Source organism: Castor canadensis, chromosome 3 (genome assembly GCF_047511655.1).
Source record: "Castor canadensis chromosome 3, mCasCan1.hap1v2, whole genome shotgun sequence".
Lineage (NCBI taxonomy): Eukaryota > Metazoa > Chordata > Mammalia > Rodentia > Castoridae > Castor > Castor canadensis.
The window spans coordinates 151,838,319-151,848,515 of record NC_133388.1 but is presented as its reverse complement, the minus strand read 5'-3'; the positions used below and the strand labels follow the sequence as shown (position 1 = coordinate 151,848,515).

Sequence of the window (10,197 nt, the reverse complement as noted above, 5' to 3'; positions counted from 1 at the left end):
TGTGTCCTTACCTTTACCTAATTTTGAAGCTGACTCTAGACAGGTGACCTCTCTAGAAACACTTTTTGCACCTTTTCCATGTTATTACAGAATGAAGATAATTCTAATTTTGCACTAAAAGTTGGTTTCCAATTACCTCCAAATTGGGAATAAAACAATTTTTCTTATTTGGCATGATTTCTTTGGGGACAGAATTGTGTGTGACTTATTTATGAAATCCTGATCCTTACACCACGTCTAGCACATTGTAAATACTTAATGAGTGGCAATTATTATGAATCTGAGATTCTCAATACCACAATCCACTGAAGTTTTCTATAAGGACATGCTACATAAGTAGAAAAGATAGCAAAATCTTCTACCTATAGTGTTTCCAAGAAATAATTTTTTTTTTGTTTCAAAGAGCCAGACACATGAAAGTGTTGAGTTTATTAATCCTCATGAAAAACCCATAACTAATGCAGATGTTTACAGTTTATTAATCCTCATGGAAAAACCCACACATTCATTGCAGCTAAAGTCATTGTAAAATCCTTATTCCTTTGGGTTTTTGCCAGTACCAACAGTAGCCTTTGCTGCCCCCCTGACTTTCTTCAACCTATTTTTGTGTGCCTTTCACTATTTATCATTCAGGCGATGTCTTGCAAGTCTGTGTTTAGGCTCATTTTTCTTCCCACAATCCAAGGAATCATAAATCATTCAAAGGCAGTTGTCTTTCTATCACCAAAATGGGTTCTGAATCCAAATACAAAAATGACATCTGAGCAGGGCATTGGTGGCTCACGACATATAACCCTAGATACTCAGGAGGCAGAGATCAGGAGGTTTGAAGCCAGTCCTGGCAAATAGTTTGCAAAACCCTGTCTCAGAAAAACCCTTCACACACACACATACCCACACGCACACAAAGGGCTGGTGTAGTGGCTCAAGGTGAAGGCCCCGAGTTCAAGCACTAGTACCGCAAAAAAAAAGGACATCTGGTGTGGTCTTGTACATTTTAGCTAGTTTTTCATGAATTTCTGTCTTAGGTACTGTTGTCTTCCCAGGGTGAAGATCATCGATGACTGTTTGCTTCCTCTGAAGTATGATTGGTCATGAATTTTCTGGTACGGATAGTTACTGTGTCATTCATGATGGCGGCTGATCCTTGGGCAACCAGGGAGGAAAGGAGTAAGAAATAAACATTTTCAATAAGAAAAGTAATTTTCATCCTTTCAATGGTTTATAGAAATAAATCTTCATATATGAAAAACTGATTAGGACAGTACCATATATTAGAAAAAACAAAAATCACCGTTCAGTAGTTGCTAATAGTAATCTATTTTTCACTGAGTTGATAGTGATGGTGAAATATAAATGCATTGAAAAGAGTTTTCCTAGCTATGGTAGATAACTCTCTTTTAGACTTGGAAGTATAAATAGGTCCAAATTGATATAAAGATTAAGATAAATCTTTGTTATTCATTATCCTTTTCAAATATGTGGACAGCTAAAACAGAAAATTATGAATTTAGAAAAATGAATGACTGCACTGTCTACTTTTGTGGTTAAAAGAGAGCCAGCAGAATGACTCTGTTAGTATAGAAATCAGTTCTGTATACCCACTTCCCTTTTCCTTTTTCTCAAAATCCTAAAACAACAACAGTTACTGAAACCTCAAATATAAACTAAAGCATGGTGTTACTATAACCAGTGTACAGGCAGGGGAAAAAGAAAATTTTCACTCACAATTATTTATTGGAGAAAAACAAATGGTAGCATGCAATTTAGATTACAGACTCAAAGCTCTTGAAACCCTAATAGGAACTCCAGAAGAGGTAACCTTGCTTCTTGATTGTCTCATCAAACAAAAAGGAGTGTAGAAAAACTGAGAGAGGTAAACGTCACAAGGTACTACCAGAACAACAATAATGAAAAAAAAAAAGTAAGGAAAACGGAATGAGGCATGTATTGGTTTAGATTCCATGTCCTGTTTGTCTCTGGTCAATCTCTAGTCCTAGGCTTATGTCTCTCATAGATTTAAGAAGTTTTTTTGTTTGCACAAAAATAGGGCTTCACACTTCCAAAGCAGGCACTCTACCTCTTGAATCACACCTCCAGTCTGATTTAAGAAGCTTTAGATGCACCCCTCTTATGTTCTCAGATAATATTGTTACAAATGGGTGGTCTCTAAAGGCTCTCCCGTCAGAACATTTCAGATACTTGTGTCTCTGCAAGAGAAGAATTCAAGTAAGATATGAAAATGCAGTAAAGTTTATTGAAAGTGAGGGTAAGTTGCCACAAGAAAAAGCAGTGGTGGGCCCCAGCCAGGTGGGATAGAAGCACACACATTTGTCTTTGTTTCAAAAGGCCTTTATAAATTGAAAGGAAAAACAGTGGGAGAAATCTGGGTGTTCTTTGTGGGATGGGCTCAGGTGATTGACACATTTGATTAACAAGGTCTTGTCATACAATATGGGGCACTCTGAGGCATGCATTTATGCTAACCCTCAGATATCTTAATTACATATATGAGGTGTAATCAATATTCATGTTTTAAGCAAAGGACTTTTACCTGAGAGGTAATCTAGGGTGGAATGTCCTCAAGGCTTTCTGTCTTATAATTGCAACAGATTTGCAATTGGAAAGAAATTTACATCTGCAAAGGATAGCATTGGGCTGAGATAAGGAGATTAGTGTGAAATGCACTGAAAAAGAGTTTCATATTATCGTCAAGTCCCACCGCTTCTTTTCCTATTACTAGCTTGCCTCAATATGAACATAGGAAAAGGAGTAGAACAAGAGAAGATTGCTTACCAACAACTGTTGTTTCTCTAAGGTATACAACAAAGTTACATATATTAAGCAGGGGCTAGTATTAATTATTCCACATAGATCATGCTTAAACTGCAGGGGAGATGCCTTTCTCTTGAGCCCACACAAAACAGCCTGGTACATGGGGGTAAAGAATGAATGTCTTTAACTGTCATCGGCTAGATGTTCTACAAACACAGCAGTTGGTATTTCTATGTAAATATGAATAGCAAGAAGGGGAAAGAATTCAGATGGCACTCAAAAGGAGGTACTTTTTACCCTCCTTACTTCTGCAAAAGGCCAGGAATAAGACAGGAAGACTGGAAATCTGATTGTATCGGCCATTTTGTTTAATCACTAGTAAGAGGAAGTGTAGGATGAGGACAGGCAGAACCAAGTGATACCAGATAAGATTTAGTGCAACCACTAGATAAGACAATCACAAGCAAATGAAAAACTAGAGCCAAATCATTTCTTTTATTGGAAAGTAGACCTCACCACTCACCACTAGTGTCGCATGGTGGAAAGTCATGGGAGCTGGAGTCAGTGGACGTGAGAATGAACCACTTACTAGCATGTGGTCTTTTATGGATTCCCATTGCATCACTCTGAATGAGCCAGTTTACCCAGCTCCAAGACAAGAATAATGATTCCCTCAGCAGCAACAATGTCACAGGATTTGTTATAGTAAATGCAATAAAATTAGCTAAGCTAATTTGTTGTTATCCTTTCAATAAAAATAGACCAGACTCAAATGAATGTAAGAACTACTCCATTGTTACTATTCACTGTCACAAACTGGAAACCTAATCCCCCAATCTTCTAAATCACCCATGCCCTAATATCCTCTTTTCTCTTTTCAATTAGTTGGCTGAGCAGCTTTCGGCTTACTATTCTAGTTAATTGTAAGACAGGTACGATGGCTAGCCAGGAGCCTGCAGTGGGTAGACATGCAGGGATTTTAAGCACACTGGGGAAGACAGTATGCTTGGGTATTGATTTTTCGCAGCCTGCTTTGCTGTGGTCATCAGTTGGCTCCTTGCCCTTTGTATTCATCCACTCAGCACTTTTCCACATTGGTACTTGGCTATGTAATTATCCTGACCAGCAACTATGTGCACTATGTGATGTGACTGAGCTGCTGCATGCTTTCCCACATCATGGAAAAGATGAGTCATTTAAAATGATCATATTCATGTAGAACTAGACGAAGATAAATGGAACTAAAAAAAAGTCCCAATTTTAACATTTGATTCCTGAAATAGGTTTGTGGTGAAAACAAGATCAAGAAGTCATCAGACAGTTTGGCTGCTGTTCCTTAGCACCACTGAACATTAGAAACTATTGTTTTTCCCTTAGCCAAGCCTTAAAAGCATCAATAGCTCCAACATATTTGTTTTTTCTCACCTGGGTGCTATAATTGATGGATTTAGTCCACTGAAACAAGACATGCCCATTGTAACAGGAATTGGCCACTGAACGTGGTTAGGACCTTATTACCGAGGGTCTGAGAAGGGAGAGAGAATAAGAAAAGAAAATCATTAATAGAAAAAAAACTCATTCTTGAGAATCTGTAGTTTACTTTTAGCACTAATCTAAGAACATAGAGATTTGAAATGAAATAAAATGGAGTCTGTCCTACTTAAGAAATTGGTAAAGTGAACAGATAATAGCAAAATTTAGCTTGATCTCTATAGTTTAGGTAGAAAGATACCAAGGAACTCTGAGTTATCCAATTAAAACCTAAAAAAAAGTAATTAATACCTACATCATATGTATTTGCAAACATTTCTGTAGGTTCATTTCCTCTCAGGTACTTAATTATACATCTATAAAGCCACATTAGGCCACAATGTTCTGTCAAAATATTTTTCTTTGATTTTATAGGAAATTAGAATATCTATTTATGAAACTGGTGAGTTGAGAATCAGGCTTAGGTATATCTATGCTGGAATATTCTCAAAGGTGGAAATAAAAGCTTAAAAAAGAAAAGAAGTGAAATCAGTCCATAATAGGATATTGTGGACATAATTAGTTCCTGATATAACTCTTATCAGCCTGCCTCTCCATGTGAATTATTCATAGTCGCAGTCTTAATTTGTTAAGCACCCCATTAATTTGTTAAGGCCCTTGTAAACCACCCTGGTCACAGATTTTGATTTAGTAATTAAAACATCTTTAGACAGAACTCAGAAATTCCTATCTGTTGACCCTGTTTACTTCTTTGGCTGTAGTAGAATACACCAGAAAATCCTGTGCATATTTTTATGGGTCCATCCCAACTTGCTATAGGGAAGTGAGGCACCCGTCTGATAGGTCCCAGTATGCATTATCTGGTCTTGGTTGATAATTGCAACAATAGCGAGTGTTTCTTTACAATCTGAAGTTAGTGCAAAGGCAAGAATTATGGTGAGTGAACTATGATTACTTTGTGTGTTAGCAAGCTTTCTGTTAGCATAACAAAATGCTTGAGATAATCAATTTAAAAAGAGGAAATCTCTGTTTTAGCTTATGATCAATTGGCCCCATTGTTTTGGGCCTATAGCAAGGCAGTACATTGTGGTGGGCGTCTATTGCAGAGGAAGTTGCTCACCTCATGGTAGCCAGGAAGCAAAGAGAGGAAGGGTTGGGGATCTCAATACTCCTTTCAAGGCTATGCCCCCACCCCAGCAACCTAACTTCCTTCCACCGGCCTTACCACTTAAAGATTGTACCATCTACCAGTAGTGCCACAGGCTGGAAATCAGCCTCTTAACACTTGGGCCTTTGAGACATATATGCAACCATAGTACTATGCCAAATTCTGTTAAAAGCTTTACATGTATTAACTCATTTAATCTTCACAATACTCCCATACTGTTGTTTCCCTGATTTCTTTATCAACAAATCTGGGAGAGAGGGGCAAATTTCACTTTTTCCACTTAAAAAAATTCTCAGTGGAAGACCAGATATGGTGATGCATACCTGTTAGTCCAGCTGTGTAGGAGGCACAGTTAAGAGGATCACAGTCTGATAACAGTCTAGACAAAAACATAAGACCCTATCTGAAAAATATATTTAAAAGGAAAAAGGGCTGGAGGTATGATTCAAGTGGTAGAACATCTGCCTAGAAAGCACAAAGTCCTGAGTTCAAACCCTAGTGTCACCAAAAAAAAAAAAAAAAAAAAAAAAGAACTCCAGCTTTATTTGCCAGTAGAAAAAGTATGATGTCTGGGGTGGCATAATGAACCACATCAGATAAGTGGCAGTCACAATGGGAATGAAGAAAGATATGGCCAATTGTAGGTTCAGAAGTACAAAAAAATGTGAAGAATATATGTGAAAGATATACTGTTACAATTTTTGAAGAATGGTCCAAGAATACCAAATGGAAGATTTTGTTGTGGGAAAAGATGGTGACTTTCTTTAGAGAGACGTTTACCCAAGACCTCTTCTTTCTCTTTCTTTCTCCCTTTCTCTCTCTCCCATTCCTTCCCTCCCTGTCTCTTTTCTCCCTCCCTGTCTTCCTCCCTCCTTTTCTCTTCCATTAAAAATTTGTCATCCCAAACTAAAAACAACTGGTATAGTCTTTGTTTGAAGAAGTCAAATATATTCTTTTTCTCTACAAGCATATTTCTAGCCACATAAGAGTCACTGAGTTCCCTATTACAGAAAAAGTATTCTCCTATCCTTGTTAGGTGATAAAAGAAAAAATTCTGAGGCATTAACAGTGTGGAAGGGGTTTTTGGTTTCTCTAATCTGCATCCTATTGTTATGCCTGTGAATACATCACATTAAAGTGAATATGTTAATTAAGGAAATTAAGGTTGTAGATGGAAGTAGATGGAATTATGGTTGCTAATCAGCTGACTTAAAATAAAGTGATTACCCTGGATTATCTAAAAAGCAGGCAGGGGAGCCAGAAAGTGTGAGGGGAATTCTGTCCATTCTTGCTGGCTTTGAGCCTGGAGGTAAGGAGACAGGTGCCAACAAGTGTAGGAAGCTTTTGCAAGTTGGGAACAACCCTCAGCTGCCAGCAGCATGTAAGGGGGACCACAGTCCTATGATTGCAAGGAAATGAATTCTGATAATGACTGCAATGAGGAAGGAAATGGAGTCTCCCTTAGAGCCTCTACAAAGGAATGCAGCCCTGCCACACATGGATGTTAGCCCTGGAGACTTCTGTCAGACTTGTGACCAAAAGAAGTGTGAGAATGTGTGTCGTTTTAAGCTACTAAGTATTGGTAATTTGCTACAGAAACAAATGAAAATTAACAGCAATCACAAAAACCAACCTTCACTTGTGGGTTCTAGGCTTCCTCACTGGACTTCTTCTTGACAAAAGACATCAGTTCTCACCATAACCCTGAAGATTCCCAGTCATCGCTAGTACCTGACCTTCACTGAATTCATTCAGGAAATACTGAGTGATAACTACATGCCAGGGTTGCTTTGGGTTCTGGAGTGTAACATTGGATAAGAGATACTTGGTATTTACAATTTAAATGAAACTTGAGAGTAGAATATGAGTACCTCCAATACAATAGAGATAATGGCCAGTTCTACGGGAGTATGAAAAGCGGTTTGGATGGTTCTAAGATGTGGGCTCAGGAAAAGCTTGGTGGAATTGATAATTAAGAACCTGAAAGATGAGTAGGTGGGTTAACCACATACAGTGGGAATGGTATGAGTGGTGTAAACAGTGGACATAGTATGTGCAAAGGCCTAGAATATTGTTAGTCTTTCCCTGTTCCTGTCCCTTAACAGTCATCCTCTACACAGCAGCCTTAGTGACCATGAAACACATAAATCAAAGTCATCATTTCTCTGCTTAAATTTATCCAGTGGTTTCTATTACACATGACATGAAATCTAAACTCCTTCCCAAAAGTCCTATTTGATTCTGAGCTCTGCACACTACTGTTGCTTCTGTTCTTAATCTGGAGTCCTCCTCGACTACCATCCAGTAACACGGTCTCCTTTTGGTCTCTTTATCTCCCTTTTGGACCATTGACTTTTGTTCTACCTTAGTAACTCCACCTTCAAACATTCACCAGGCATGCTCCTTCCCTTCGTCAAAGAATCTCTCTAAACTTGCTTTTTACAGAAGTACCTTGGCCATTTTTAAATCTAAAGTAGGTACTTCCCTAAATTCCTCTGCAACTCATTATTTTGTTTTAGTTTCTTTGTAACATGACTCATTGTCTGAGGGGATTTTATTCTCTTAGACACATTCATCCATTGCTTACTTGTTTGTGTCTTGTCTTTCCCTTCCATTAGAATGTAAAGCCTTTGAAGACAGGAAATTTACCATTTTCACTCCATTCCTACTTTGTAGAACCATTCTGATAGTTGTTCAGGGTTCACTAACAATTTATAAAATGAATGAATAGTAAATTCCATCATTACATTCCTTGTTAGGCAAAGGGTATGTTACCAAGAAGTCCAGAAATCTAGCAATGGCAGTCATCTGAGGCAAATGTGTATGATTTTCCTTTTTACTTAGAAAAACCACACTGGGGATCTTTTCAATGTCTTCTAGTGAAAAACCTTTCCTGTCAAAGGGTAGGTTGGTTTCTGGTAGCATTGTAGGATATCCCATGGCTACTGAAAATTTCTCATGTGATTTAGTAAATTCATTAATTCATTCACTGTTACTGCATTTCTTCTATATTAACATACAAATACATTTTCAAAATTATTTTTGAAATTCAAATAATTAAGGAAATATTTTTGCATATGTGTCATTGACTAGAATTATAATACTTCACAATGTAAATTTACTTGGATTCAAATGTATAAAAGCCTTGTCCGAGTCTTTGAAAACAGTCTTTATTTTTTAAGGTTAAAAAGGCTTTTATCCAGACTGGACATACCATATGAATCACTGTTGCAAACTCATTGAGCAGAAAGTTAACAAAAGCCGATTGTAGTAGTGAAAGAACTTTCAAAAACAGTTATAGAAATGGGACAGAAAGTGGTATAGTTTGATTCCATTTTATTAAGGCAAAAATTAAGGTTTGGTGGCTTAGGCACAGCATAAATCCCCAGAACATGAGGTTACTCAGTTTTATATCAATAAACTACATATCATAAAAATATACAATGTCCACAAATGGAATATCATTTCTGATTTCTAAAGTGCAGGAAAATATGTCTGTATTATGTCCAATGTGTTTATATCTTTTTGAACAATCAGAACATTTGACCATTTATACCACATTCTCATTCTGTATTCACATCATAAATCAGTAAAGAAGCATTTGAAAGATAACCAAAAATTTCACATATATAAATATATTAGATATGTTACTTGGTTTTTAAAGAAAAGCTTTTAGAAATTCCAGAAAGAAAAAGTGTACTGCTTGTTGAAAAGGTATTGTGGTTGGTTACTGAAAGATACAGTTAAACTTCCTTATGGGGAAAACCCAGTCATGGGCTCCCTGCCCCATCTAATTTCAGTGCTCCATGAGCTGACTCAGAGAGCTGTCTGTGTTCTCAACAGAGTTCTCTGATTAACTAAACTGGAGTTGTATTGCTCGTGATGCAATTGGAAAGCCCAGAGCATTGTGTCTAATTGCTCAGCATTGTTTCAATACAACAGGGCATATAGAATCTTGTGTCTGTATTTAGGGAAAAGGAGTGAGGAAGGACAGAAAATAAAAAGAAAGGAAAGGAGATGTGGTTTTCCCTATGGAAAATGTTTATGGTTAATGAAGGATTTTACCAATGTGAAAAAGAGAAATCCTAAAGTTGTTTCCTTGGGAATCTAAAAATTTCTTACTTGGCAAATGATTCACTGGACTTGTTTTCTTTCTAAGTCTTAGTCCTACTAGCTTGACTTCTAGAAGCCAATTCCTTTGGCTAAATATGGCTGTTATTGCTGAAGGACATTTTAGTAGAGGTGTATTAGTGTAATTCCTTGATTATTATTTATGCTACATGTATGCAAGATGAAAGAGACATTATTAGCAAAGAACGATATTTTCCCCTTGTAGGTAAAGGTATACTAATTCCAAAGAGTTCATCTGCAAAGATTAGAGATGATAAGTATTGATCATATTTTTTCTATGAAGAAGCTACTGGATCTATCTGATCTTCCATTTGCAGACTGTTTAATTGACTTAGTGAGGATGTGTTCAGTCATCTTCCATCACCCATGACAATGCAGAAGCTCTTCCTGCCTTTGTCTCCCAAGTGCTGGGATTACAGGTGTGTACCACCACAATCTGCTCAAATTTCCCTATCTGACTCAAATTTCTTTGATCACAGACTTGTGTTTGATATTTTGGACTTTTCACTCCAATTTCAAGCTTAATTTACCTCATCATGAATTCTTGACGTTTTTTTACCACACCTGGTTGTTCCCAGTTTTTTCTATCTCAGGAAACAAACTATTATTCAATTACGATTTAAAGCTAAAGA

General features: G+C 37.1%; 1 pseudogene; it reads right to left on the bottom strand.

Moving 5' to 3' along the window:
- Positions 1-437: 437 nt before the first annotated feature.
- LOC109690125 (small ribosomal subunit protein eS24-like) lies at positions 438-1,132 on the bottom strand (annotated as a pseudogene).
- Positions 1,133-10,197: the final 9,065 nt, after the last annotated feature.